Source organism: Hyperolius riggenbachi, chromosome 8 (assembly GCF_040937935.1).
Source record: "Hyperolius riggenbachi isolate aHypRig1 chromosome 8, aHypRig1.pri, whole genome shotgun sequence".
NCBI classification, from domain to species: domain Eukaryota; kingdom Metazoa; phylum Chordata; class Amphibia; order Anura; family Hyperoliidae; genus Hyperolius; species Hyperolius riggenbachi.
This window is the reverse complement of record NC_090653.1, coordinates 82,046,926-82,072,523: the sequence shown is the minus strand read 5'-3', so window position 1 is coordinate 82,072,523 and position 25,598 is coordinate 82,046,926. Positions and strand designations below refer to the sequence as shown.

The 25,598-nt window shown below is 44.1% G+C and overlaps 1 protein-coding gene across 13 annotated transcripts in view; it reads left to right on the top strand.

Annotated features, from left to right (window-relative positions):
* Positions 1-25,598, top strand: part of HIPK4 (homeodomain interacting protein kinase 4) — a 546,520-nt gene that overhangs the window by 516,221 nt on the left and 4,701 nt on the right. The window lies entirely within an intron of this gene.

Sequence of the window (25,598 nt, the reverse complement as noted above, 5' to 3'; positions counted from 1 at the left end):
AAAACTAACTTTACTTAGGTCGTTCTTTCATCAATTAAAAGTTCGTTCATCGTTCACAACGAACGATCGTTGTCGCATGTGTGTACGTAGCTTTGGACAGGAAGTAACTACAGTGTGACCCTCACTGATAAGAAATTCCCCTTTTTACCTCTTTTTTGCTCTCAGAAACCATTTTCTGCTAGGAAAGTGTTTTATAGTTGGAATTTCTTATCAGTAAAGGTCACACTGTAGTCACTTCCTGTCAGAGTCAGGACTGAGTCAGCCACTTACATACCTGATATTTAACTCTTTCAGGCAGAGAAAGAAAAAAAGGAACACAGCATAGTTATTTGTGTGCTAGTTACTGTACATACACATGTCTATCTCATTACGTCACATGTCAGTTCGGGTATCCTTTAACTAACAAACTAAAATGTGAATTCTGTAGGTTTTAAAAAACACCATAGTTAAAGCAAACGTGACGCTACAAAACAAAAACAACTTATGACATAATGAATTGTATGTGTAGTTCGGATAATGAATAGAACATTAGTAGCAAAGAAAAGAATCTCATATTCTTATTTTCAGTTATATAGCTTTTTTATTACACTGTTTCATACTCACAGTTGCAGTTTTAAAAACACACTCTGTCGTTTAAGCTATAAAACAAATCAGAAATAATGACCCGTTGAACTTTCCTGCACTAAAATCCTATCTCATGCTGTCTCTCACTGTTTCTTGGCTGATTAAGTGCTTCAGAAAACAGGACTGTATTCAACCCAAGTTGGTTGAATAGCTCAGAGAAACTCTTTTGTATAGATAACTGAGGTTTTTTTTTTTTTACTCTTCCTATACTGGAACACAATGAGACTTTTCTTTGCCACTTATGTTCTTAGCTGTGCTACACATACTAATCTTTATCTCATAAGTTTATTTTTGCTTCAGATTTGCTTTAGTGCTCATCTCATGCCAGTTGCGGTTTTAGGCCCAGTAGCGTAGCTAAGCCCTTTACTTGGTATGTTAGACTTGGCTGGTTTTACAGACACATTAGGGCTTGTGCAGCACAATGTAATGATGGGGCTTTGTGTCTTCAGTGATCAGAGATTAAAACTTCTCCCCATTAAGTTATGAAAGCAATTAGTCGTAGAGCCAGGACTGTAGTTTATGGCCTGTTTTCAGTCGTTATTCCATCTCTGGATATCTCTGAGGGGCCCAGAAGATGAATGGCCTGCCCAAGCTGGTGTTATTAAAAAGCACCTGGTTCTTCAGGCTTTTTATGAAGATCTCTGGAGAAATCAGAAGGGAAGTGTGGGGTTGTTAGGGCTTCAGAGGGCAAGGAGAGGAGAATTATTAGTATTGTTGTCCTTCAGCTTCCATCTCTTGTGCCTATACAGCTCTGGACAAATGTGTTGGTACTCCTTCCTGAAAAAAATAATAACTCACAATTGACTCTGAAATAACTTGAAATTTACGAAAGTAATTGGAACCGATCAGCATGTTTTAGAATTTCAATTCAGCAGAATATTTCAAATAACACAAATGAAAATAGATGTTGGTATCCTGACTTGGACTTGGACCCAGGTAGCCTGGGACCCACTTAGCTAAACCTCACCTACTAGTGAACATTTTTTGCTAAGTAGTACTGTTGTACTTTCTGTGTATAATCAATGGGGGGGGGGTTAGCACATCTTTAAGGCAGCAGGGACAGCATTACTATCCCAGGAAACTTACATAACCTATATATTGTACTGACCATATTTGGATTTCGGATCATTTTATTTAGTAAATAAATAGAGAACTGTTTTGGGCATTTTCCATCTTTACTACCTATTACGAAAGCCAATCCTGATGTAATTTCCTCCCTTTATCTTTTTTATTTTCCCTAGAAACTTCACTGCCATATGTAGCATGCTTTGTAAACACACGAGCACAGCATAGATTGTATTTCAATGGCTTCTGCAGAGGGGTGAGGTGTATTTCCCTTCTCAGCCTCATGTCACACTGAACTGCACTCAGCCAATCATTGAGGAGCAGGAATGTCGTATGGGAGATGACAAGCTTCCTTCGCCCCGGTAATGCACCAAATAGAGCCAGGCTGACTGAGATAAAATTATTTACAGCAGAAATATTTATTATTATATTGGAATGCTTGCAATGCAGGGTCAGGTTGTAGACTGCATAATAAACAGAGTCGTATCTGGGTAATATAGAGCCTATGGAAAACACTGAAATTGTGTAACCCCCCCATCTCAAAGTCAGAGGCCCCTTCCCCTATAAAAACAGCATTCTTTCTTGTCTACATGTGTTATGGCTGCCAGTGTGTTTTTGGCTTGGGATATTGCTACTTTATCGGAAATGTCTCTTCTCATTTCCTCTCTATCCTATTTAATATGATCTGAGGTCTGAATGATGGGGAGGAATGGGGGCAGGCATGGGGCGCAGCACAGGGGTAGGCATGGGGGGCAGCACAGGAGCAGGCATGGCACCCATGGTGCTGTGCTGCCCATTCACGAGCGATGCCTGCACCCCTCTAGATACGCCTCTGATAATAAACACAGAGCAGTGGGTAAATGGAATTTGATATTATGGCTGACAATCCCACTTGAAATCTGGCCTTATAGAAGGCCATTTCACAACAGTTCAGTGTTTCTTAGTCATTCCTGAGCACTTTTAGCTGTGTGTTTTGAGTCATAATATTTATTATACTGTAGGGGGATCCTCGACCTGCAACTGAGACAGCTTTTGGCATTGGGCAGTATGTTTAGCTCAAGAATGCCTTGCTAGCAGGAGCTGTAGCAAAGCTTTCTGGAAGTTACGCTTATAATCAGACTATGGAATACAAACATTTCAGGGGGAAAAAAAGCATTTTGCTCAGACAGACAAAAGGTACAAAAATAGAGAGAAATCAAAAACTGGCACTAAATGCGGCAGGGATGGATCCCAGGTCACACTGGGCTTACCTGCAGCGTGCTCCAATACAGTGCAAAGTCCAAGTCGATTGAAGAGAAAGAAGGGCACTGCTGCATAATATACCCTTTATTGTGACCGGGTCGACACAATAGTTACAGCAGTGGGAGGAGGAAAGCTGTCTGACAGCTGTTTCGCAAGGATTAACCTTGCTTCATCAGAGACAGTACACACATGAAACAGACAAGTTTAAATACAGTAGCCATCACGCTTACCACCATGTCGTAACCAGCTTGGAACGCCCGCAGCGCAGGGCGGCGGACCCGCCCACCTCCTACTCCAGACACGTGGATAGCTCTAGCCCAGTCGACGAGCCGCAGGTCTCCCCGCTCTATCATCCAATCGTGGTAGATGAACGTCATTGGAGGGCGGTGTCCACCGGCCTATTGCGTCTTAGTGTACGCCAGGCAGGCATTAATACGCCTACTTGTCACGTTACTATGGTGTTCTGCCGCTGTCTCCCTACACAGGCGCACATACTCCCCTCCTACCTCTGTTACGTCACGGCGGGTCTCCCGGCTACACTGACCACAAAGGATTGTTTTCATTGGGTTTCTATCGCCAGTGGTTGAGGGCAGCAGCTGCAAATCAACGGATCATTTGGCCACCTAAATACAATCATATACATAATATTAATTGCAATAGTAAGACAAGAAAATTACATTAAAACATCAGTGATTGAAAGAAGTGGTCTAAGCTCACTAGGACAATTGATAACATCAATGCATGTGGATTCTAATCATATTTTTTAAGAAAACAATGGAGCTCGTTCCTGTCATTTAGACCTAGGGGGCCACAGGCATCCGTGATAGAAATTATCCTTGCTTCCTGTTGTAGCAATTTTTGTTCCCGGTTGCCCCCTCTATGTGGGACCTCTACGGTCAAGATACCCATAAACTTTAGGCAATTGGTATTCCCATTATGTTGCTCCCTAACGTGTCTAATTAATCTACCGGCTCCCACCCCAGTTTTTACTGAGTTGCAGTGTTCCTGAAACCGGGTGCACAGCATTCGGGTCGTCTGGCCAATATAGAAACTACCACACTTGCAGATGATACAATAAACGATGAATTTGGTGCGGCAGTGGATAAATTCCTTGATTTGCAAGTTTTGACCACCCACCCGGATGCTGCGACTTGCAGATGATACAATAAACGATGAATTTGGTGCGGCAGTGGATAAATTTCTTGATTTGCAAGTTTTGACCACCCACCCGGATGCTGCGACCCGGCACAAACTGATGGCAATGTGTACAGTGTGACGTAACAGAGGTAGGAGGGGAGTATGTGCACCTGTGTAGGGAGACAGCGGCAGAACACCATAGTAACGTGACGAGCAGGCGTATTAATGCCTGCCTGGCGTACACTAAGACGCAATAGGCCGGTGGACACGCCCTCCAATGATGTTCATCTACCACGATTGGATGATAGAGCGGAGAGACCTGCGGCTCGCCGATTGGGCTAGAGCTATCCACGTGTCTGGAGTAGGAGGTGGGCGGGTCCGCCGCCCTGCGCTGCGTGCGTTCCAAGTTGGTTACGACATGGTGGTAAGCGTGATGGCTACTGTATTTAAACTTGTCTGTTTCATATGTGTACTGTCTCTGATGAAGCAAGGTTAATCCTTGCGAAACAGCTGTCAGACAACTTTCCTCCCCCCACTGCTGTAACTATTGTGTCGACCCGGTCACAATAAAGGGTATTTTATGCAGCAGTGCCCTTCTTTCTCTTCAATCGACTGAGAGACAAAAGGTGTTTGAAAACAAATTGTTAAGCTGATAAATTGTGAAATACTTTTCTGTAATAGATCGTAGAATTCTTTTGTAATACATTTTCTTGAATAATTAAAGTATGGTTCTATTTCCTGCTTCTATGGACCCCTTACCATGCATCCAGGGCCGGTTTAAGCAACAATGGGGCCCCAGGGCAAAATAAACCTGGGGGGCCCCCCCAACATATACCACGGAACAAAAATCGGCATTAAGGGACCTTTTTTTGCAGCTGGTATAGTCAGGGTGTGAAGTCCCAATCGATTCTGGCTATCCCAGCCTGCATGGGGGACAAGGGGTTAAAAAGTTTCAGGAGGGGGGACCCCACATAATTTTTTTTTTTTTTAACTCCCACACTCTAAACATAAAAAAAAATTGGGAAAATAGGAAAAAATGCCAGGGATCTTCATACAGCCATATTGCGGCTGTATAGCGATCCCTGGCCAAAGCGCTGCGGCTGCGTATAGACCCCCTGGAAACCCCGTCAGGAAATTTATTGCGCTTTCGTTTGATGCATGTAAAATTACACTACCGTTAGGTTAGCTACTAAAAGTAGCATTTAAAAGTATACTTTTTTTCCTTCGAAACTTTAAAATCGATTTTCTCAAAAACTAGAAGGTCTTTTTGAAAAATTGTTTTTTCCTCTTATCCCTAATGATCTCCTTAACATATCCTGCAAATTTAGGGTTTCTAGCATTTAAGGTGGATTTGCTAATAACTATTAAAGTCTGCAGGTTTTTAAATGTGTATTTTTTTTCCTTTGAAACTTTAAAATCGATTTTCTCAAAAACTATAAGGCCGATTTGAAAAAAAATGTTTTCCTCTTGTAGCCACTGGGGGCCCCTACAAGCTCTGGGGCCCTGGGGCAGCTGCCTCCTTTGCCTCTATGGTAGCGCCGGCCCTGCATGCATCCTGGGAATAATAAGTGATGAGGATTTGAATGCTCCCCTGAAAAAAATCACAACAGATGCTATTTGCAGCGAGACAAGAGGAGGTGGGCATTGCAGGTGGCTTGCGCCCACACCATGCCAATGATAGTCTCCCATATAAGCAATACTGTATGCACACAGAGGCAATACCGAAAAGTTCCACCTGATCTGGGATTGTCTGTCGGTCTGATGCTATTTCATGTAATACATTTAAAGGAACAAATAAGCCCTCACTTAGGGCTGGTGCACAGCACAAGAACTTTTTAAACGCTAGAGATTTTAAAAGCTCTTGCTAATGCATATGGGGGATTTTTACAAAATCACCTCATTCCAGTGTGAACACGTACATAGGATAACATTGGCAGGAGCTTTTAAAATTATAAAGCGCTCAGAAAAGCTCTTGTGGTGTGCGCCAGCCCTTAGTTGTAAATGCTTCTGCCTCTCTCTCTATCCAAGATATCCACCCTTGTGTGCCCAACCTGTCTCTGTAACCACAGCCATATGGCCTTAACAGCCACGTGGTGTATTCTACCGTTTATATGCTCTACTTGTGTTTTCGTAATTCTTAATTGCAATACTCTAGTTGCGTTCTGGATAACTGGGACTCTACTCTTTATCAACCAGCAGTCTCAACCAACCAGCACAAACAGCTGGCAATACTCAGCGCTGAAGGCTGTTTGTGGGCTCTGCTGTACTTAGAGCAAACCTGAAGCAAAAAAACTGTACTGTATGTGTAGTACAGATAATGAACAGAACTTTAGTAGCAAAGAAAAAAAAAAAGTATATATTTTCAGTTATATACTTTTTTTTAGAACATAGTATCATTCTGTCATATTTGCAATTTTAAAAGCACACGTTCTTTTAACCTCTTGAGGACTGCAGTATTAAACCCCCCTAAAGACCAGGCAATTTTTGAGTAAATTGGCCACTGCAGCTTTAAGGCCAAGCTGCAGGGCCGCACAACACAGCACACAAGTTATTCATCCCCCCTTTTCTCCCCACCAACTGAGCTCTCGCTTGGTGGGGGTCTTATGCCGCCCCCCCCCCCCCCCCCCAATGTTTGTTTGTTTCATTGTGTTTGTTTTTTTCAAAATTGTCGTTTTTTTTTTAAAGCAATTGTAAACCCCCCTCCCTCCCCCCGCTAGCCAATCCCCGTGATCAGCTGTCATAGGCTTAAGCCTATGACAGCCGATCCCCTCCGTTGCTCAGGAGGAGACAGTCGTTTCACAGGGCTGTCCCCAGTACATCGCAGCGCTGTATATGTAAATAGACGGTGGTTACGCCGTCTAACAGTCTCCCGAGCGGCAACCGCCGCTCGGAGACTGAAGGCGAGCCCACCAAGCAGGAGCTCCTGCAAAACAGGACTTTACGCCAATTGGCGTTAGGCGGTCCTGGGGCTGCCACGCCCATTGGCCCTTTGAATTTGCCTGCAGTAAAACCTTATCTCAAGCTGTCTCTCACTGTTTCTTGGCTGTTTAAGTGCTTTAGAAAATAGGAGCGGAGCAGTGCTTTTCAGCACAGGAAGATTTGGGTGCAGCCGGCACCACCATAAGCCGTAACTTCGGCGCCATCAGAAAACGGAGCTGAAGTTACTTTTAAAACACTATAATTTGGCCTCCAGCTATAGCTGGAAGCCGAATTCTTTCATTCTCCAGTCCCCACTATCCACATGGACCTAGAGGGGGCATAGTAATTAACGTGGGGAACAGGATAAGCCATGTACCGGCTGTATCCTGCGCCCAAGTCTCCCGCGCCCATTTCATATGTATGCAGCAGGAGTGTATTCCACTCAGTTGGGTCGAATAGTTAAGAGAAGCTATTTTGCATTGATAACAACGGAACTTTGTTTTAACTCTTCTTGTACTGGAAAACAATATGAGACTCTTTTCTTTGCTACTAATGTTCTATTTCTTGGCTGTACTATACATACAATTTATTATCTCATAAGTTTTTTTTTTCGCTACAGGTTTGCTTTCCACGGCACCCCAAGGTTAATACACTTTCAATTACTGTATTTAAAAATGTAATACAGAGTTCATGATATGTATATAGAGTGGGGTATAGTACTATATTAGCTAGGCCTATTTTTACATGGAGTCTCAAGCAACCAGAAAGCACACTTATCCAGCATCACCCCATCCATGTTGTTTAACCCATACTTTACTGTACTGTGCATCTAGTTGCTTAAACCACCACTGTTGTCTATGTATACCTTGCAGTTATCTTTTGTAGGTATAATTCTTGTGTCAGAGACTTGTGTACTCTGTTCTCATCTTCAGTAAAATCTTGCTTTTGTTTAAAAAAAAAAATAAAGTTCTATCAAATGAATTTTTTTAAAATGTGACAGAATGTGTGCCGCACCTAAGTATGTACACGTCCATGCCATTTGCCTGCTTGTACAACTACTAGGATGGGGTGGGCAAACTTTTTTTGGCCAAGGGCCATATCGCCGTTCTTGAGTGCGCTAGGGGGCTGAACTAGCAAAATTAAACACAATTTTTACTGATTGCCGTTACACTATAATAACCCATATACCGTGTGCAGTTAGCACAGTGGCAGCTGCTAGTCAGTGGCTGTTACTGCTGCTGGCCCTGCATGTGGCACCGCAGCTACAGCATGCCGGCTGCATGGAATTATAAACTGTAGAGAGCTTTGGGGCCACCAAAATATGGCGTGACGGGCAACCTTTGGCCCCCGGGCAGGACTTTGGACATGCCTGTTTTAGAAGGTGATGTGGACAGTGTTACGTGTAATAATTGTGCTCACTAAACTCTAGTACAAAGTTAGAGCTGTCTTTGTAAAGCACATATCCAAAGGGGTTGAAAAGCTGAGATCTCTGTGTCCATAACCTCCTCTCTCCAGCATATCCTTTGCCTCCAAACCACAGGTGCACATTACTAGGCCTTGAAAAGCTATGTCCTATTTGTCGCTTTTCATTTCCCTTCTCCTATCTCACCTGCCTCCTCAGTTGTAAAAGATCTATTTTGAGCCATTATAAATTGTGTTGCTCTAGTTCCGTATCACACCTGGGATAATGAATGATAGGAAAAGTCCTTTGTTCTTTATAGAAGGTGATTTGTAAGGAGTGCACATTACAGCCCACCCATCCATAGTTGTAGAAACATACACCTGCATTGTCATCAGTTCCAGAGCACGGAACAAAGTCACTGACTTTCAAGCTTGGCCACTCACCTTCATCACTAAGCCTTACTCAGCCCAGCTCAGAGCCAAGTTACCTCAGGCCCTGGTGTCCTTCTAGATCCCTGGTACATGTAGTTCCCTGTGCCGTTAGTGAATCTGATCTATATACAGTGGTAGAAATCAGGGGTATAACTACACATCATGGGGTCCCCAGAAAAACTTAGATGGAGCCCCTTAATATTCAAAACTGGAGCCAGGACAAGGTCCTCCAGTACCCAAGGCTGAGACACCAAAGTGCGCCCCTCCATCCCTCCCAACTTAGCCGTCACACACTGATTAATATTAGACTAAGATTCGCCACAGGGCCCACAACCTCCCCAACACCTTAATTTCTAGTTATCTGGCTTGCAGTCACTGCCAAGTATCCCCTTTTCGTATTTCTCTCTGCTTCAAACACAAGAGGGGAATGATAGCTGAGTGAGTTGTGTACCCCCTCCTACACTGCGCCCTGAGGCTGGAGCCTCTCTTGCCTCGGCCGACCCTGCTCATAACCCTTCCTTGTCATCTTGTTGGTGACCATCACAGATTGGGATGCCATTTTACAAGGCTCATAAATCAAGTGTGGCCATCAAGATCTTCACACCCATAACATGTAGCCACAAAACCGCCTGATCTGGAGTATCAGAGAAATTTCTAAGTTTTCCAACCTACAAAGAAATGAAGTTTGTAATTTGTATGGTAGTTTAATTTGATAAAGAGAGAGAAAATACAAAAATCCTGAAAAAAAACCCCACATTACATAAACGTTATACATTGATTTGCATCCAAGAAAATAAAAATGTGTAAATGGAAATCATTCCTTCTAGAATAATTATCCAATATTCATATTTATTGAATGCATTTGCAGTGAGAAAGCATACAAAACCAGCTCAACATTTTGGGTTAGTTGCCCTTTGTTAAAGAGACACTGAAGCGAAAAAAAAATATGATATAATGAATTGGTTGTGTACTATGAATAACTACTAGAAGATTAGCAGCAAAGAAAATATTCTCATATTTTTATTTTAAGGTAGATAGTGTTTTTTCTAACATTGCATCATTCTATAATATGTGCAGATTACACAACACTCAGCATTCAAAATGAGTCTTTCAGAGCAGTCTGTGAAGTAATGAACTCTCCTCTAGCAGAGGAAAAGTAAACAGTTCAATTACAGTTGAGATAATAAAAGTCAGATAACAGCCCTCTCCAGGACTAAGTTAGTCTGAGAGCTTAATAGCTTTTTTGCATAGAGATAACAACTGGAGTTTCTCAATTCTTCCTGTACTGGAAACAATTACTCTGATGTATCTGATCTTAATGTTTTATTTCTTAGCTGTACTACACATACAAATCATAATATCATCATTTTTTTTTCCGCTTCAGTGTCTCTTTAAGTGCTATCTCCTGACATAGGATACTCACGTTTATGCATTAACTCACTCCAGCCAGTAATTGTGCATGTGTGCGTGTGTGTGTTGTAGCAAAAATTACAGCAGCTCACCAATTCATAGGAAGCATCAAGGTCAATTAAAATGGCAGGTATTAAAAGAAGTGCAATAGCAGGAAGGTAGGGATCGTAGAAATGCCCTTTTGAGATGTGAGGCATGGTGGATGGAGAAGATAGGGATGCAAACACCACGCGGCTTCAACGAGGATTTCAGCCTCAGATGCTTCCTTTAAATTGATGAACTGCTCTAAGACCTGGGAAGGGTCAACTACTACTAGTTTGGGTGAGTAAAGATGGACACACTTAACTATAAGTTTTATTAACAATTCTGTAATGTGAGAGTTAACCAGGCAGAATATAATTTGAATAGATTAGAATATACCCTCACATGATACAGATGTTTATTAAAGCTACTACACATGGTTAGCATAATTTTGACGGCCTGTTTCCACTAGGTGCGAATTTGTGCTTATTTTGGCACTCAAATTCGCAGAGCAATGATTTCATAAGGGCCTGTTTCCACTAAATGCAAAATTCACATCCCAAAAAAAAACCTGTATACCGTGTTACTATTTTTTAGAGATTCGCATGCATAAAAATTGCAAGTGATGCGATCTTCACATTTCCACGCTCGTGTTTCTTGTATGCAATCAATAGAAGCAATAGGAGTCCCTTACTTGTAATAAATCATACAGAAAAAAATTATGCAAATACACATGCTAATTCTCATGTAAAACAATTGCATACATGCATATGCAAATTTGCATCTGAAAAAAAAATTGCATGCTATTCGCTTGTTACAGTGTACTTGTGAAAACTTTAGTCTAAAGTTGTAAACCATCTCCCGGAAGGATCCATGGGAGGAAGAGACAGGGCTGTGTGTGTCTTGGAAAAAAAGGGGGCTAAGCGGCACAGGCAGCAGCAAGGTGCTGTGAGCTGCAGGATGTCTGCAGATATTCTGGTGTTGCAACTTGTGCCTGTCCCCAGCCCCTGATGAGTCGCATTGACGAAACGCGTAGGGCGGAGCCAGTACGCCTGACGCACAATACGGAAGTCCGGGTCAGCAGCTGACTGTGGGGAGACGAGCGGGACGCCGCGAACGGGCCTTGCAGCATTACAGTGAACGCCGGACAGCCCTGCCGTTGTGATATGCCCAGTATTCTTCTGGAGTCTGTAAGTGTACAGAGGGCGCGAGAGGCGCAGTGTGTTTTATATGAGGATTGGATGTTAGGCAATGAAGTTTTTTATGTTTTTATTGAGGAATAAAGGCCTTTTTTATGACAACATGGATGTGGATTACTGATGAGTCCCTGAGTACCACATATTGAGCTTGAACCCCACCTGTAGATTCATTGGTGGTCATCATCTGGTGAGCTGCTCTGTTATTTGAGGTGGAGGGAGTTTCTTGCACGGACACTTATCTCACCATTTACACGGTTGATGTGGGTGCAGCATTTAAGGCATAAAAAACAGGTTACGCTATGTCAGATTGTTTTACAGATTTGGTAGCGCGCAGTGGATGTCATTGATTTAAAGCAACCATTTGAGGATTCAACACAGCGCACTCCAACTATTTCTCTGGACCTATGGACATTTATGTATATTATGTTTAAGAGATATAATCATTTTGTGATATATTGATTGTTCCCTTTTTTTTTGGCGGCGCAGCATTTTGATTGTAATATTTAACGCAATAGTATCCACTATTTGTATGCAGCAGCCTGCCATGGATGTAGTGAAAGATGTATTCTCTTTAAGGGAAAGATCCAATTTTGATTTATCGGGGATATTTTCAAAGGACCCGGTAAAAACACCCCAGATAGACAGCATAGAGGGTCATTTCAAAAATCTACACCATCTAATGCTCAAAGAGCAAACAGCATGGTGGGACCTGGCCAGCCTTAAAAGGTATATTGAGGACGGGATTGTACCCAAACGGTACAGATGGGATCTTATGATTAATGATGGTGAGAATAATGAGGCTAATGATGCTGAAATTGGAGAGTTTTTTAATAAATGTGGGGTGGAGTTACTTAAGATATTGGGGAGGAGGAAGAAGGACAGACTTGATAAACTAGAAAGTGAAATAGAGACATTGAAAGGAGCTTTGGAACCGTATAAAGAACAAGAGGTATATAAGAACAAAATGGGGGATTTGACGCAGTTAATGGTGAAGAATGAGAGGGATATTGTTGAGGTTAGACAAAAGAGGTTTCATAGTGATTGGGCAGAATACAAAAATAAAAAAGCGTACAAGTGGCAGGTTAAAAAAGATACACCACCTAAACAACCTGCCAGTAATGGGGAAGGCAATGGGGAGGTAACAGGATTAGAGGGGCCCAAAGAAGTGCCTCAATCTGTAAGTGGCGGGGTGAATGAGCAGGCCCACATTCAGGAACAGTATGGATGGAATGGGACCAGGCCGAGACAACCAGTGCCACAGCAGGAGTGGCAGAATGTCCCCAGGGCCCCTAGGGACCCAAGACCATACAAAACTAATAGATATCTACCTAGGGGGGGCGGTTATGAGAGTTATCCCCGACCACAACCTCAAAGATTTAATGGCCCACCTCCGCGGTATAACACTGGACCTCCAAGAGGGAGTGCCCACATACCATTGCATAATAGGTATGAACCTTTCAATTTATCTGATGACCATTTTTTAGACTTGCAGAGACAGGGGGGATGGAGCCCAGGGGGGAGGTGGGAGGGAGCAGGAGGGATAAAAAGAGGAATAGAAGAGGAAATCGAGGGGGACACCGAGAACAAGAGAAGAAAAGGATTATAGGGAAGGGAATATTTAACATCAGTGGGGTTGATCTGTCTAGAGATCAGTTGAGGTTGCTTGATAAGGGACTGAATTATGCCCCGCCCACGGGCTTAAATAAATTTGACACTTATGTGGATATCAACAAATATGTCAGAAAATTGAATATGAAGAAATATTTTTTGAATAGGCCGGGATGTGGGGTAATTGGGAGGGGGGCACCGGAAGTGTTCAAGCACACACAGATGAGAAATAAATCAGTCTTTAACCCCCAGGATGGGGGGAAAGGCAGCACGATTGACACTTTCAAAAGAGCGGTATTATTGGATTTAGAAAAGATGGAAATTAAGAGGGAGAAGGGGAGGAAATTTCTGAACCAACAGGTTAAGCAGCTGGTGGAGGAGAATGAGCTGATACTAAAGCCCGCCGATAAAGGTGGAGGGTTGGTAGTGATGAACAAAAACCAATACAAAACTGAAATGGAGAGGATCCTGGGGGATGAACATACATATGTCAAACTCCCTGGGAATCCTCTGGTAAGATACAAGGGGATATTGAAGGACATATTGCTTGATGGGGAAAGAAGTGGCATTATTGAGACGCGGGAATTCAAATATCTCCTCCCTAATGTCCCTAGGACCCCGGTCATCTATCATAACCCCAAGGTTCACAAAGATATCAACAGACCCCCTGGTCGCCCCATTGTAAGCGGTGTTGATTCCCTGACACAGCGTATAGGGGAATATATTGACTTCTTCCTGCAGGAGGAGGTCAAGAAATTACCAGCCTTGTTAAAAGATACGAAGCATTTATTGCAAAAACTGGAAACATTGAAGATTGAGAGAGAGGATTGGGTTGTCACAGCGGATGTGACATCCCTATACACAGTTATTCCACATGGCAAGGGGATGCAGATAGTGGAAGAAGCCCTGGTAAGTGGGTCAGGGCTGGACCCCAGACAGATAATGTTCATTATGGACTTGTTAAAGTTCTCCCTGGAGCACAACTACTTTTGGTATGATGGTGATTATTATCTCCAGAAGCAAGGATGTGCAATGGGGGCTAAGTATGCCCCTAGTGTAGCAAATATATATATGGGCAAGTGGGAAGACCTTGTTATCAATGGGCCAGGGAGTCAAAACATTGTGATGTGGACTCGTTTTATAGATGATCTTATGTTTGTGTGGAGGGGACCCAGGGATGCATTGGATCTATTTTGTACACAAATTAATCAATTATGGGAAGAGGTGGACTTGACTTTCACAGTAAGTCAGGACCAGGTCCAGTTTTTGGATCTGGCCCTTTGGAAGGAAGAAGGAAGGCTGGTGTCTAAAACTTTCTTCAAACCTACTGATAGAAATGGATATATCCCCAGGTCTAGCTGCCATCATGACCGATGGCTATCCAACATACCAAAGGGACAACTCACTCGGATAAAAAGGAATTGTACATTCCAGGAGGATTATGAGGTCCAAAGTAAAATCCTTATTGATAGATTTGTGGAGAAGGGCTATGTAAGGGGGGAGGTTGAGAGGGTGGCTAGTGAGGTGGGAGGTATGGAAAGATCCGTGTTAATTGGTAGTGCCGCACGGAACCCATCAAGCAATCATGAGTTCGCAGTGCAGTTAGGATACAGTAACCAGCATAGGCAGATAGAGAAGATTGTTGGTAGACACTGGAACATTGTGAAAATGGATGAAACATTGGGTAAGTATATACCAGAGAAGCCAACTTTTATTTACAGGAAGGCACCCAATTTGAGGTCAAAATTGGTAACCAGCCATATAGACCCACCTATATCTGTGGGGACTGACCTGTTGGGTAGCAAGGGTTTCTTTCCATGTAGGAGTTGTAAGGGATGCCGGGAGGCTATACCGGTCAAAGGTGATCATTTTTTTGCAAGAAATTCTGGTTACAGATATTCTCTGAAACAGTGTATCACCTGCAGCACTGTGGGGGCGGTCTATGTCCTCTGGTGCCCATGTGGCCTGGAGTATGTGGGCCGCACCACTAGGGCCGTATTCCGGAGGATTAATGAACATATTTACAATATCAAGAAGGGTCTCGAGACACATAGTGTTTCTAGCCACTTCAAGAAGTACCATGAAAGTGATCCCTCTAAACTTAGGTTCATGGCCATTGAAAAATGGATGCCTAAGTGGAGGGGCTCCAGTAAAGTTAAAGATTTATCGAGGGCGGAGGGTAGATGGATTTATAATCTAAATACCTTTGCCCCTGCCGGCCTTAACATTGAGTTTGACCTGAACTGCTTTATCAGTAATGATTGATTGGGGGGCTAGGAGTCAGCTATAATTTGTTATGTCCTAAGGAAAGCACAGTGGTGTTGGGAGGTATGATGGTATCACTAAAGGGGAGTGGTTAGGGTAATTCTTTCCATATGATGACAGTTATACTTTGGGATTGGCTGTCATTGGAATTATGGTCACTAGAGGGCAGCATTATGTATGGATCATGTCCTATTGGTTGTCGTGTGAGGGGGGTGGACTGGGGTTTGTGCAGAATTTAGGAGTGGGTCCTGTATTAGTTTTAGGAGGGTTTTATGTATGAAATATGTGCATGTGTTTATTATGGGGAACCGGGTTGGGCAACAGGGCACATACTAGTTAATCTAGGAGTGGGTCCTGTATTAGATTAGACAGGCTGAGTACATGTCGCCACGCATTGTAAGGGCGCATCACATGGGCAGTACTGTGGACGTGATTGGACGCCATGAGGGGTGGTGATAGCGCGGTGCGTGGTTTGGGATTTGGAGCGCAGCGTCACGCCGGTGGATGCTAGTGGATGCTGACACTGACGTCACGTACGGAGAGGTTTAAGTGCGGCTGGCGTACTGGCAACGCTAGCCCCTGATGAGTCGCATTGACGAAACGCGTAGGGCGGAGCCAGTACGCCTGACGCACAATACGGAAGTCCGGGTCAGCAGCTGACTGTGGGGAGACGAGCGGGACGCCGCGAACGGGCCTTGCAGCATTACAGTGAACGCCGGACAGCCCTGCCGTTGTGATATGCCCAGTATTCTTCTGGAGTCTGTAAGTGTACAGAGGGCGCGAGAGGCGCAGTGTGTTTTATATGAGGATTGGATGTTACGCAATGAAGTTTTTTATGTTTTTATTGAGGAATAAAGGCCTTTTTTATGACAACATGGATGTGGATTACTGATGAGTCCCTGAGTACCACATATTGAGCTTGAACCCCACCTGTAGATTCATTGGTGGTCATCATCTGGTGAGCTGCTCTGTTATTTGAGGTGGAGGGAGTTTCTTGCACGGACACTTATCTCACCATTTACACGGTTGATGTGGGTGCAGCATTTAAGGCATAAAAAACAGGTTACGCTATGTCAGATTGTTTTACAGATTTGGTAGCGCGCAGTGGATGTCATTGATTTAATGTCCCCAGACACTGCACCGGCCCCAGTGTAAGGCCCAGTTCACACTGGCAATTAAGTGGCAAACGGATTAGTGAAAACGGATCTGATTACTGGCAAGTTTGGCTACTTCCTTTCCGTTTCCCCACATCCCCCTCCAGACCTCCATCACCATGGTGGATCAGCGGCCCGGAAAATTGGTCCAGCAGCAAACTTGTGTTCAACGGATCATGCAGAACGGATCCATTCGAACGTGAATGGATCCATAGGTTAACATTGATCAGTTCCCATCCGTTAGGCCCAGTTCACATCTGCGTTTCCAGGCAAAAAGGATCTGGTGAGCGGATCCGGTCTCCTCTTCACCGATTCCGGTCTCCGCTTCACCTGATCCGGATGGCTCAGTCCGTGGCCGGTTCACATAGCGAAACCGGATCTGATCAATGATTGATCGGATCCGTTTTTTACTCAGCAAATACATACCTAATCTTGTGCAGCAACCGGCAGTAGAGGCTTCCTCTTCTTCCGCTGTGATTACACAGCGCGTCATGTGACAGAAGACAGAAGCCTCTACCGCCGGCTGCTATGTAAGATTTGGTACGTATTAACCCTCCCTCACCCACTCGCCCGGCTGCTGCACCCTCCCCTCACCCTCCCGTCGCTAGATTCGCGTCGGCCCATGCCCCCATCCCCCGTAGAACGGTTCGTTTCCCATTACCCCAATGCTGCAGTATTTTTGCAGAATGGTCCGCAAATTAGGGCCTGTGGCATTTTTTGGATCCGGGGGCCGGAACGTAGCCGTACCAATGGACGCATGAGAATGGATCCATAGGTTAACATTGGATCCATTCACATGCATTCCGTTTGTACAGTATGCGTTCCGGTTATTTTCCGGGAAAAACCGCTAAAAACTTGCCTGTGTGTTTAGGTACAGTCTGAGTGTTTAGGCTCTATTCCCACTACAGTGGAGAGGGGACACTTTTTGTCCACTTGTCGCTCATCTAGTGAACGGCTCCCATTTTATGAATAGGAGCCGTTCACACTTGTCACTCTGCAAAGGATCCGCGGGATCCGATGCAGTAAACAGACCGCAATTCTGTGCAGCCTGTGATAATCCCAAGCACAAGGATGCTGTCTCCCATATAGTATATGGGGAAGCGCATCTGCCTCGGGCTACAGCCGGACCACAGCGGACCATCCGCTCCCGCTGGCTGCATGTGGTCCAGAACAAGTGGGAACACAGCCTTACAGTATTTTGTCCTGGAAATCCAGGAATTAGTTGAAATAATCAATACAGCTCAAACAATTACAGCTTAATTAGCACATTAACAGCACCTGCCATATCTGTTTAACCTCCTTGGCGGTTAATTGTTTCTGCAAAAATTGCAGAAATCCAATTTTTTTTTTAAAAAAAATTTATGTTTCATGTAAAGCTACCAGAGTGGTAGCTACATGAAACTCCACTAGAGGGCGCATGTGTCCCTCTAGTTCGATCGTCGCCGGCTACAATAGCAAACAGGGGAACGCGTATATAACGCGATCCCCTGTTTGGCTTCTCCTGTCGCCATGGCGACGATCGGAATGACGTCATGGACGTCAGCCGACGTCCTGACGTCAGACGTCTCCGATCCAGCCCACAGCGCTGCCCGGAATTATTGGTCCGGGCAGCGCAGGGCTCTGGCGGGGGGCCCTCTTGCGCCGCTGCGTGCGGGCGATTGCCGCAGAGCGGCGGCGATCAAGCTGTACGCGCGGCTAGCAAAGTGCTAGCTGCGCGTACAGCACTTTACAGTATCAAAATCGCCCCACCAGGGGCTGAGATCTCTCCCTGCGCGGCATAGCCCGAGCTCAGCTCGGGCTTACCGCCAGGGAGGTTAATTGATTCATATCTCTTTTGTTCAGCTTAACAGTCCATTCATGTGTTAAAATAACCACTCACCCCTTTCTCAATGGAACCTACAGTTGTGTATAAGAATTTGAATAAGCAAGCAATAGCTCTGTGATGCCCCCTTCCTCTGTTGTCACCCTGGGCTTGCCTATGACTAAAAACAGCCCTACTTGATTACACTGCAGAGCAGTATTAAGGTGAACCTGAAGTGAAAAAAGAAAAGTTAGATACAGTGGCTTGCAAAAGTATTCGGCCCCCTTGAAGTTTTCCACATTTTGTCACATTACTGCCACAAACATGAATCAATTTTATTGGAATTCCACTTGAAAGACCAATACAAAGTGGTGTACATGTGAGAAGTGGAATGAAAATCATACATCATGCCAAACATTTTTTACAAATCAATAACTGCAAAGTGGGGTGTGCGTAATTATTCAGCCCCTTTTGGTCTGAGTGCAGTCAGTTGCCCATAGACATTGCCTGATTAGTGCTAATGACTATATATATAGTGCACCTGTGTATAATCTAATGTCAGTACAAATACAGCTACTCTGTGACTGCCTCAGAGGTTGTCGAAGAGAATATTGGGAGGAACAACACCATGAAGTCCAAAGAACACACCAGACAGGTCACGGATAAAGTTATTGAGAAATGTAAAGCAGGCTTAGGCTACAAAAAGATTTCCGAAGCCTTGAACATCCCACGAAGCACTGTTCAAACGATCATTCAGAAATAGAAGGAGTATGGCACAACTGTAAACCTACCAAGACAAGGCCGTACACCTAAACTCACAGGCCGAACAAGGAGAGCGCTGATCAGAAATGCAGTCAAGAGGCCCATGGTGACTCTGGACGAGCTGCAGAGATCTACAGCTCAGGTAGGAGACTCTGTCCATAGGACAACTATTAGTCATGCACTGCACAAAGTTGGCCTTTATGGAAGAGTGGCAAGAAGAAAGCCATTGTTAACAGAAAAGCATAAGAAGTCCCGTTTGCAGTTTGCCACAAGCCATGTGGGGGACACAGCAAACATGTGGAAGAAGGTGCTCTGGTCAGATGAGACCAAAATGGAACTTTTTGGTCAAAATGCAAAACACTGTGTGGCAGAAAACTAACACTGCACATCACTCAGAACACACCATCCCCACTGTCAAATATGGTGGTGGCAGCATCATGCTCTGTGGGGGCTTCTCTTCAGCAGGGACAGGGAAGCTGGTCAAAGTTGATGGGAAGATGGATGGAGCCAAATACAGGGCAATCTTGGAAGAAAACCTCTTGGAGTCTGCAAAAGACTTGAGACTGGGGCAGAGGTTCACCTTCCAGCAGGACAACGACCCTAAACAGGGCAACAATGGAATGGTTTAAAACAAAACATATCCATGTGTTAGAATGGCCCAGTCAAAGTCCAGATCTAAATCCAATCGAGAATCTGTGGCAATATCTGAAAACTGCTGTTCACAAACGCTGTCCATCTAATCTGGCTGAGCTGGAGCTGTTTTGCAAAAAAGAATGGGCAAGTATTTCAGTCTCTAGATGTGCAAAGCTGGTAGAGACATACCTTAAAAGACTAGCAGCTGTAATTGGAGCAAAAGGTGGTTCTACAAAGTATTGACTCAGGGGGCTGAATAATTACACACGCCCCACTTTGCAGTTATTGATTTGTAAAAAATGTTTGGAATGATGTACGTTTTTTCTTTCCACTTCTCACGTGTACACCACTTTGTATTGGTCTTTCACATGGAATTCCAATAACATTGATTCATGTTTGTGGCAGTAATGTGACAAAATGTGGAAAACTTCAAGGGGGCCGAATACTTTTGCAAGCCACTGTACTTACCCAAGAAGAGGGAAGGTTCTGGATCCCACAGAGCCTTCCCCCTCCTCTTGTCATGTCCTTATTCCAGCACTGTCCCCCGGTAAAGTTAATCAACCTTCAGGTCCAACACATCTTTGGTCCTCCTTGAGGCAGTACCCAAGTACTTCCAAGAGGAACAACTGTGTACTGTGCACGACTGTGGACTCGTTAGTGTGCAGTATGGAGTTGCTTGTCTTTCTTCTGAAGCCTGCCTAAGGAGGCCCAAAAATTTGTGAAGCCTGCACAGAGTCCTGAAGACACAGCCAGGCGTGAATTAGAACATGGGACATCGGTGGAACGACAGGACGGAGCGAGGACTGGGCAACCTCTACATGGAGTGCAGAATTATTAGGCAAATGAGTATTTTGACCACATCATCCTGTTTATGCATGTTGTCTTACTCCAGGTGATGTGCATCTCTGTAATGAGAAGGGGTGTGGTCTAATGACATCAACACTCTATATCAGGTGTGCATAATTATTAGGCAACTTCTTTTCCTTTGGCAAAATGGGTCAAAAGAAGGACTTGACAGGCTCAGAAAAGTAAAAAATAGTGAGATATCTTGCAGAGGGATGCAGCACTCTTAAAATGGCAAAGCTTCTGAAGCGTGATCATCGAACAATCAAGCGTTTCATTCAAAATAGTCAACAGGGTCGCAAGAAGCGTGTGGAAAAACCAAGGCGCAAAATAACTGCCCATGAACTGAGAAAAGTCAAGCGTGCAGCTGCCAAGATGCCACTTGCCACCAGTTTGGCCATATTTCAGAGCTGCAACATCACTGGAGTGCCCAAAAGCACAAGGTGTGCAATACTCAGAGACATGACCAAGGTAAGAAAGGCTGAAAGACGACCACCACTGAACAAGACACACAAGCTGAAACATCAAGACCGGGCCAAGAAATATCTCAAGACTGATTTTTCTAAGGTTTTATGGACTGATGAAATGAGAGTGAGTCTTGATGGGCCAGATGGATGGGCCTGTGGCTGGATTGGTAAAGGGCAGAGAGCTCCAGTCCGACTCAGACGCCAGCAAGGTGGAGGTGGAGTACTGGTTTGGGCTGGTATCATCAAAGATGAGCTTGTGGGGCCTTTTCAGGTTGAGGATGGAGTCAAGCTCAACTCCCAGTCCTACTGCCAGTTTCTGGAAGACACCTTCTTCAAGCAGTGGTACAGAAAGAAGTCTGCATCCTTCAAGAAAAACATGATTTTCATGCAGGACAATGCTCCATCACACGCGTCCAAGTACTCCACAGCGTGGCTGGCAAGAAAGGGTAGAAAAGAAGAAAAACTAATGACATGGCCTCCTTGTTCACCAGATCTGAACCCCATTGAGAACCTGTGGTCCATCATAAAATGTGAGATTTACAAGGAGGGAAAATAGTACACCTCTCTGAACAGTGTCTGGGAGGCTGTGGTTGCTGCTGCACGCAATGTTGATGGTGAACAGATCAAAACACTGACAGAATCCATGGATGGCAGGCTTTTGAGTGTCCTTGCAAAGAAAGGTGGCTATATTTGTCACCGATTTGTTTTTGTTTTGTTTTTGAATGTCAGAAATGTATATTTGTGAATGTTGAGATGTTATATTGGTTCCACTGGTAAAAATAAATAATTGAAATGGGTATATATTTGTTTTTTGTTAAGTTGCTTAATAATTATGCACAGTAATAGTCACCTGCACACACAGATATCCCCCTAAAATAGCTAAAACTAAAAACAAACTAAAAAATACTTTCAAAAATATTCAGCTTTGATATTAATGAGTTTTTTGGGTTCATTGAGAACATGGTTGTTCAATAATAAAATTATTCCTCAAAAATGCAACTTGCCTAATAATTCTGCACTCCCTGTATAGGACCCCAAGCCTTCCCTCCCCATAGGCAAGTATCTAACCTGTACAGAGTTTCCTTGCTGCAGGTTTGCTTTAACCTAGAATTATCTTTCACTCAAGGAAAAAATAGTTGCTATTTTAGGCCTCAACTACGCCCTGAAGAGTTTTCACAAACTCTGAAGCACGAGTAAATGAGCAGTTTTACATCTATCTTCCTAATACAATATATGGTACAAAGCTTGCACCTTTACAATGTTTCTGCACTCATAGGCCAGCCAGATGCTTTCACATTGCTGCCTAGAGAAATGGCCAATAGAATCCGATTGGCTGGCGCAGGCACCATCCCCATCTCTGCAGGAGCAGCGTCAGATGGATCTGATCAGTGAATTCCATGAAAGATAGAAATCAGCTGATGGTAGCATATATACATAGTGTGCCTCCTATCTATGCACACAGAGCTCCAGGTTACATTACCTTATGGAATTACATACGGACATTCTGTTAGCACCCTCTCCTGTCCGTATATAAATCTGCATCCTTTTTTTTTTTTTTTTTTAATTCAAGCAGACCATAAATACTGTATACACACAGTAAAACCTTGAATCACAAGTAACTTGGTTTGCAAGCGCTTTGCAAGACAAGCTAACATTTTTATGAAATTTTGACTTGACATGCACAACAGCATCCTGATGTACAGTACAGTACTTATTCTATAATTTTGGGGGGGAATTGTGGAACGCATTATCCATTTCCATCAATTATCCAGATCTGTCAAGGTAAGTAACCTTAACCCTATTCCTCCCGACACAAGCATGACAAAGGATTTTCCTGTTTTCACCTTATCTATGTTAAATTTTCAAGCTCCCAAGCGCAAAAATATAAGTAAGGTAAGAAAAGTAACACTGAAATGAAGTTAATCAGGAACAACTTAGTTTAAGTTATTATTTTGCTTGTAAATATGCTGAAATTTTATTTTTATCAATAAGGTGATAAATAAGTCATGTATTTGAAGTTTTGTGAATAGAGCCCATTTATGTAGAGAAACTCTACGGGCCCGTTGACACTGCACGCGTTTCCAGCCGCGTTTTGGAAACGCGTGCAGGTGGCCGACACGCAGGACATCAGACATTGCATAGAGTGCAATGTCTGATGTTCACACTGCATGCGTTCCGGACCTGTGCGGTCCGGGAACGCATGCTGCACGCAGATTTTACAAAAACGCGCGGCTGTCCCATTCACTTTTCAGTGATGGGATCAGCCACGCAACGCATACGAACGCGGATGGCGTGCGTTCGTACGCGTTGCGGTCCGCATGCGTGGCCGTCCGCATTTTGCAGTCTGAACGGGCCCTACAACTCTGAAGCTATTTTAGTAAGCACCACAGGTGATGGTCTCTCTTATTCAGGAGCAGTGGCGTACCTACCACAGGGCTGCAAGTGCTCACAGCACCAGGTGTAGCTATGGCTAGTGGTGCCGCTGTGGTTCTCAGCCACTGTGTTCTTCAACCTGGGACCTTTTCTCATAGTTTGGACAACATTTAGGAAAATAGCGGCAGGCAGTGCAGGGAACTCCACTACTTCCTGCACTAGATGTAGCACCCTTACAACTCCCTGTCCCGTGGGCAATGTGTCTACTCGCTTGCTACTTACAGCCTGCAGTGAGTGAATGTGCAGAGCAGCAGGGTGAGTAGAGAGAATGATTGCTGTGCTGCAGCTGGGACATTAGCAGGGAGAGGTGGCAGGATGTGTTTAGTGCTTCAGAAGTTGCCTGTCATTAGTAGCCATGTTCACTGGCTGCTATAATATCAGAATGCCCTGGACTATTGATTATTTATCCTCATCAAGGTAATTATTCAATAATGCGAGCAGTCTGCTGGTGCAGAAGCCTATGATACAGGTGCTGACAGCCACCTTCTGTAGTGAACAGAGAAGACAAGCTCCATGCAATTTTGATTAGCTTGATTGCAGGTAGTACCTCTTTTCCCAGCTCCCCCTCCCACCCTGTTGTCTTCCCCCCATGACCCTTTCCTCTTTTCAGATTTTAGTGGCTTCTTTTAACAGCATGTCCCTGCCAAACAGCTGTTTTTTTCTGTCCCACCAGGCAGTGCATAGGATCAAATTGGGTGAATAGCAGGATCAGTTGGCTCTTCCTATTTGCTGTCTCCTATGTCTGTCCATTTTACCAAATGCAGACTGCTAGTTACCAGCAGATCCAGGCTGGTCTTAAAGTGAACCTCCAGACTAAAAATCGACTCAGCAGCACTGAAAAGGCTTGGTGTTTCTTTAACAGTTTCACAGCATCAGAACTTTGTTTCTCTCATACAAGCCTCATTTTTAGATGCACAGAGCAAAACTGCCCGGGCATTTTTGCCCTGATGCTGTGCAAGGCATGATGGGATTTCTGATTTTGTTGTTCTCGTTCTGCTGTTTTGGTGCAAAACATTTTTTTTTTACATTTTGAATTTGACATTTGAAGCCTAGCGTGTGCAGCCGGGAGGGGTTATCAGGACACAGGACAGTTGGAACTGTGTCTTATGCTCTTTGTCACCTCCTTTCAACCAAAAAGATGGCTGCCCCCATGACAAAGATGGCAGCCCCCATGAATCACAAACATTTGCCGGTTCTTTTAAAACAGGGTGAGTAAGAGATTATATTACCTATCTATTCTAATTAACATAACTAATGTAACTTAAAGACAGTATGCTTGTTTAGGCTGAAGTTCCCCTTTAAATACTGAACAAAAGCACTTATCTTTGTGAATTGCCATTAATTGAGGTATTTACCACACAAGATGGTAATTTACCTTACTAGTCAGTAATTTTACTTTTCAGTGTGGTAACAGCGTTAGTGAATTGGCATTTGGCAGGATGTTTAGTAAAATCAGCTGTTTTCTGCATTCCCGAAGGTAATGCTTAGTGAATTGAAGCCTATGCCTATTTACTGTGATTGATTTGTGGATACACATCACCTATTGATGTATGAGGCATTCTGCATAATTTTGTCATGCTGCCATACTGTCTTTTGAGAACCCTAGCTTATGCCAATTAAATATGTAATGATGGGGGGGGGGGGGGGGGGGGGGGTAAATGTTTACAGAGGCTCTTATTCAATTTTTCTCCTACATTTTCTCCTAGGAGACAAGTTTTCATCTTCTGTTTAGTGAAACCCAAACATTTCAGTAACAAGTAGCAATAGAAAACTGCCTTCTGAGCAAGTGAAAAACAAAAAGGCAGTAGAGAACCATAAAGCCCACCATCCCATCCCCACCCCCCTAGGTTCATATTCTTGAGCTTGGGGGGGGGGGGGGGGAGGAGAGATGCTCCTGTACAGTGCTGTTGTGCAGAAGGGCGGCTGACAGGCAGTGACTTCACCCCTTGTCAGCTGCCTGTGTGAAAGGGGCCTAACACCGATCCTCTAGCTCACCCACTGGTTCCATGGAGTTGTGCTGTGATTGTTTTAGTGGCAGCTGCAAGCTCCATTTTCAGCACCTTCTGACATTTTTGCAGGAGGTATTTGCCTGTGACGGCAGCTGCATGCTTCAGTGAAGTCTCAAGTATTGCCGGAATCCGTCTGTCAGGTGTGGAGGGTGTGAGATGCAGAGCAGCAGGAT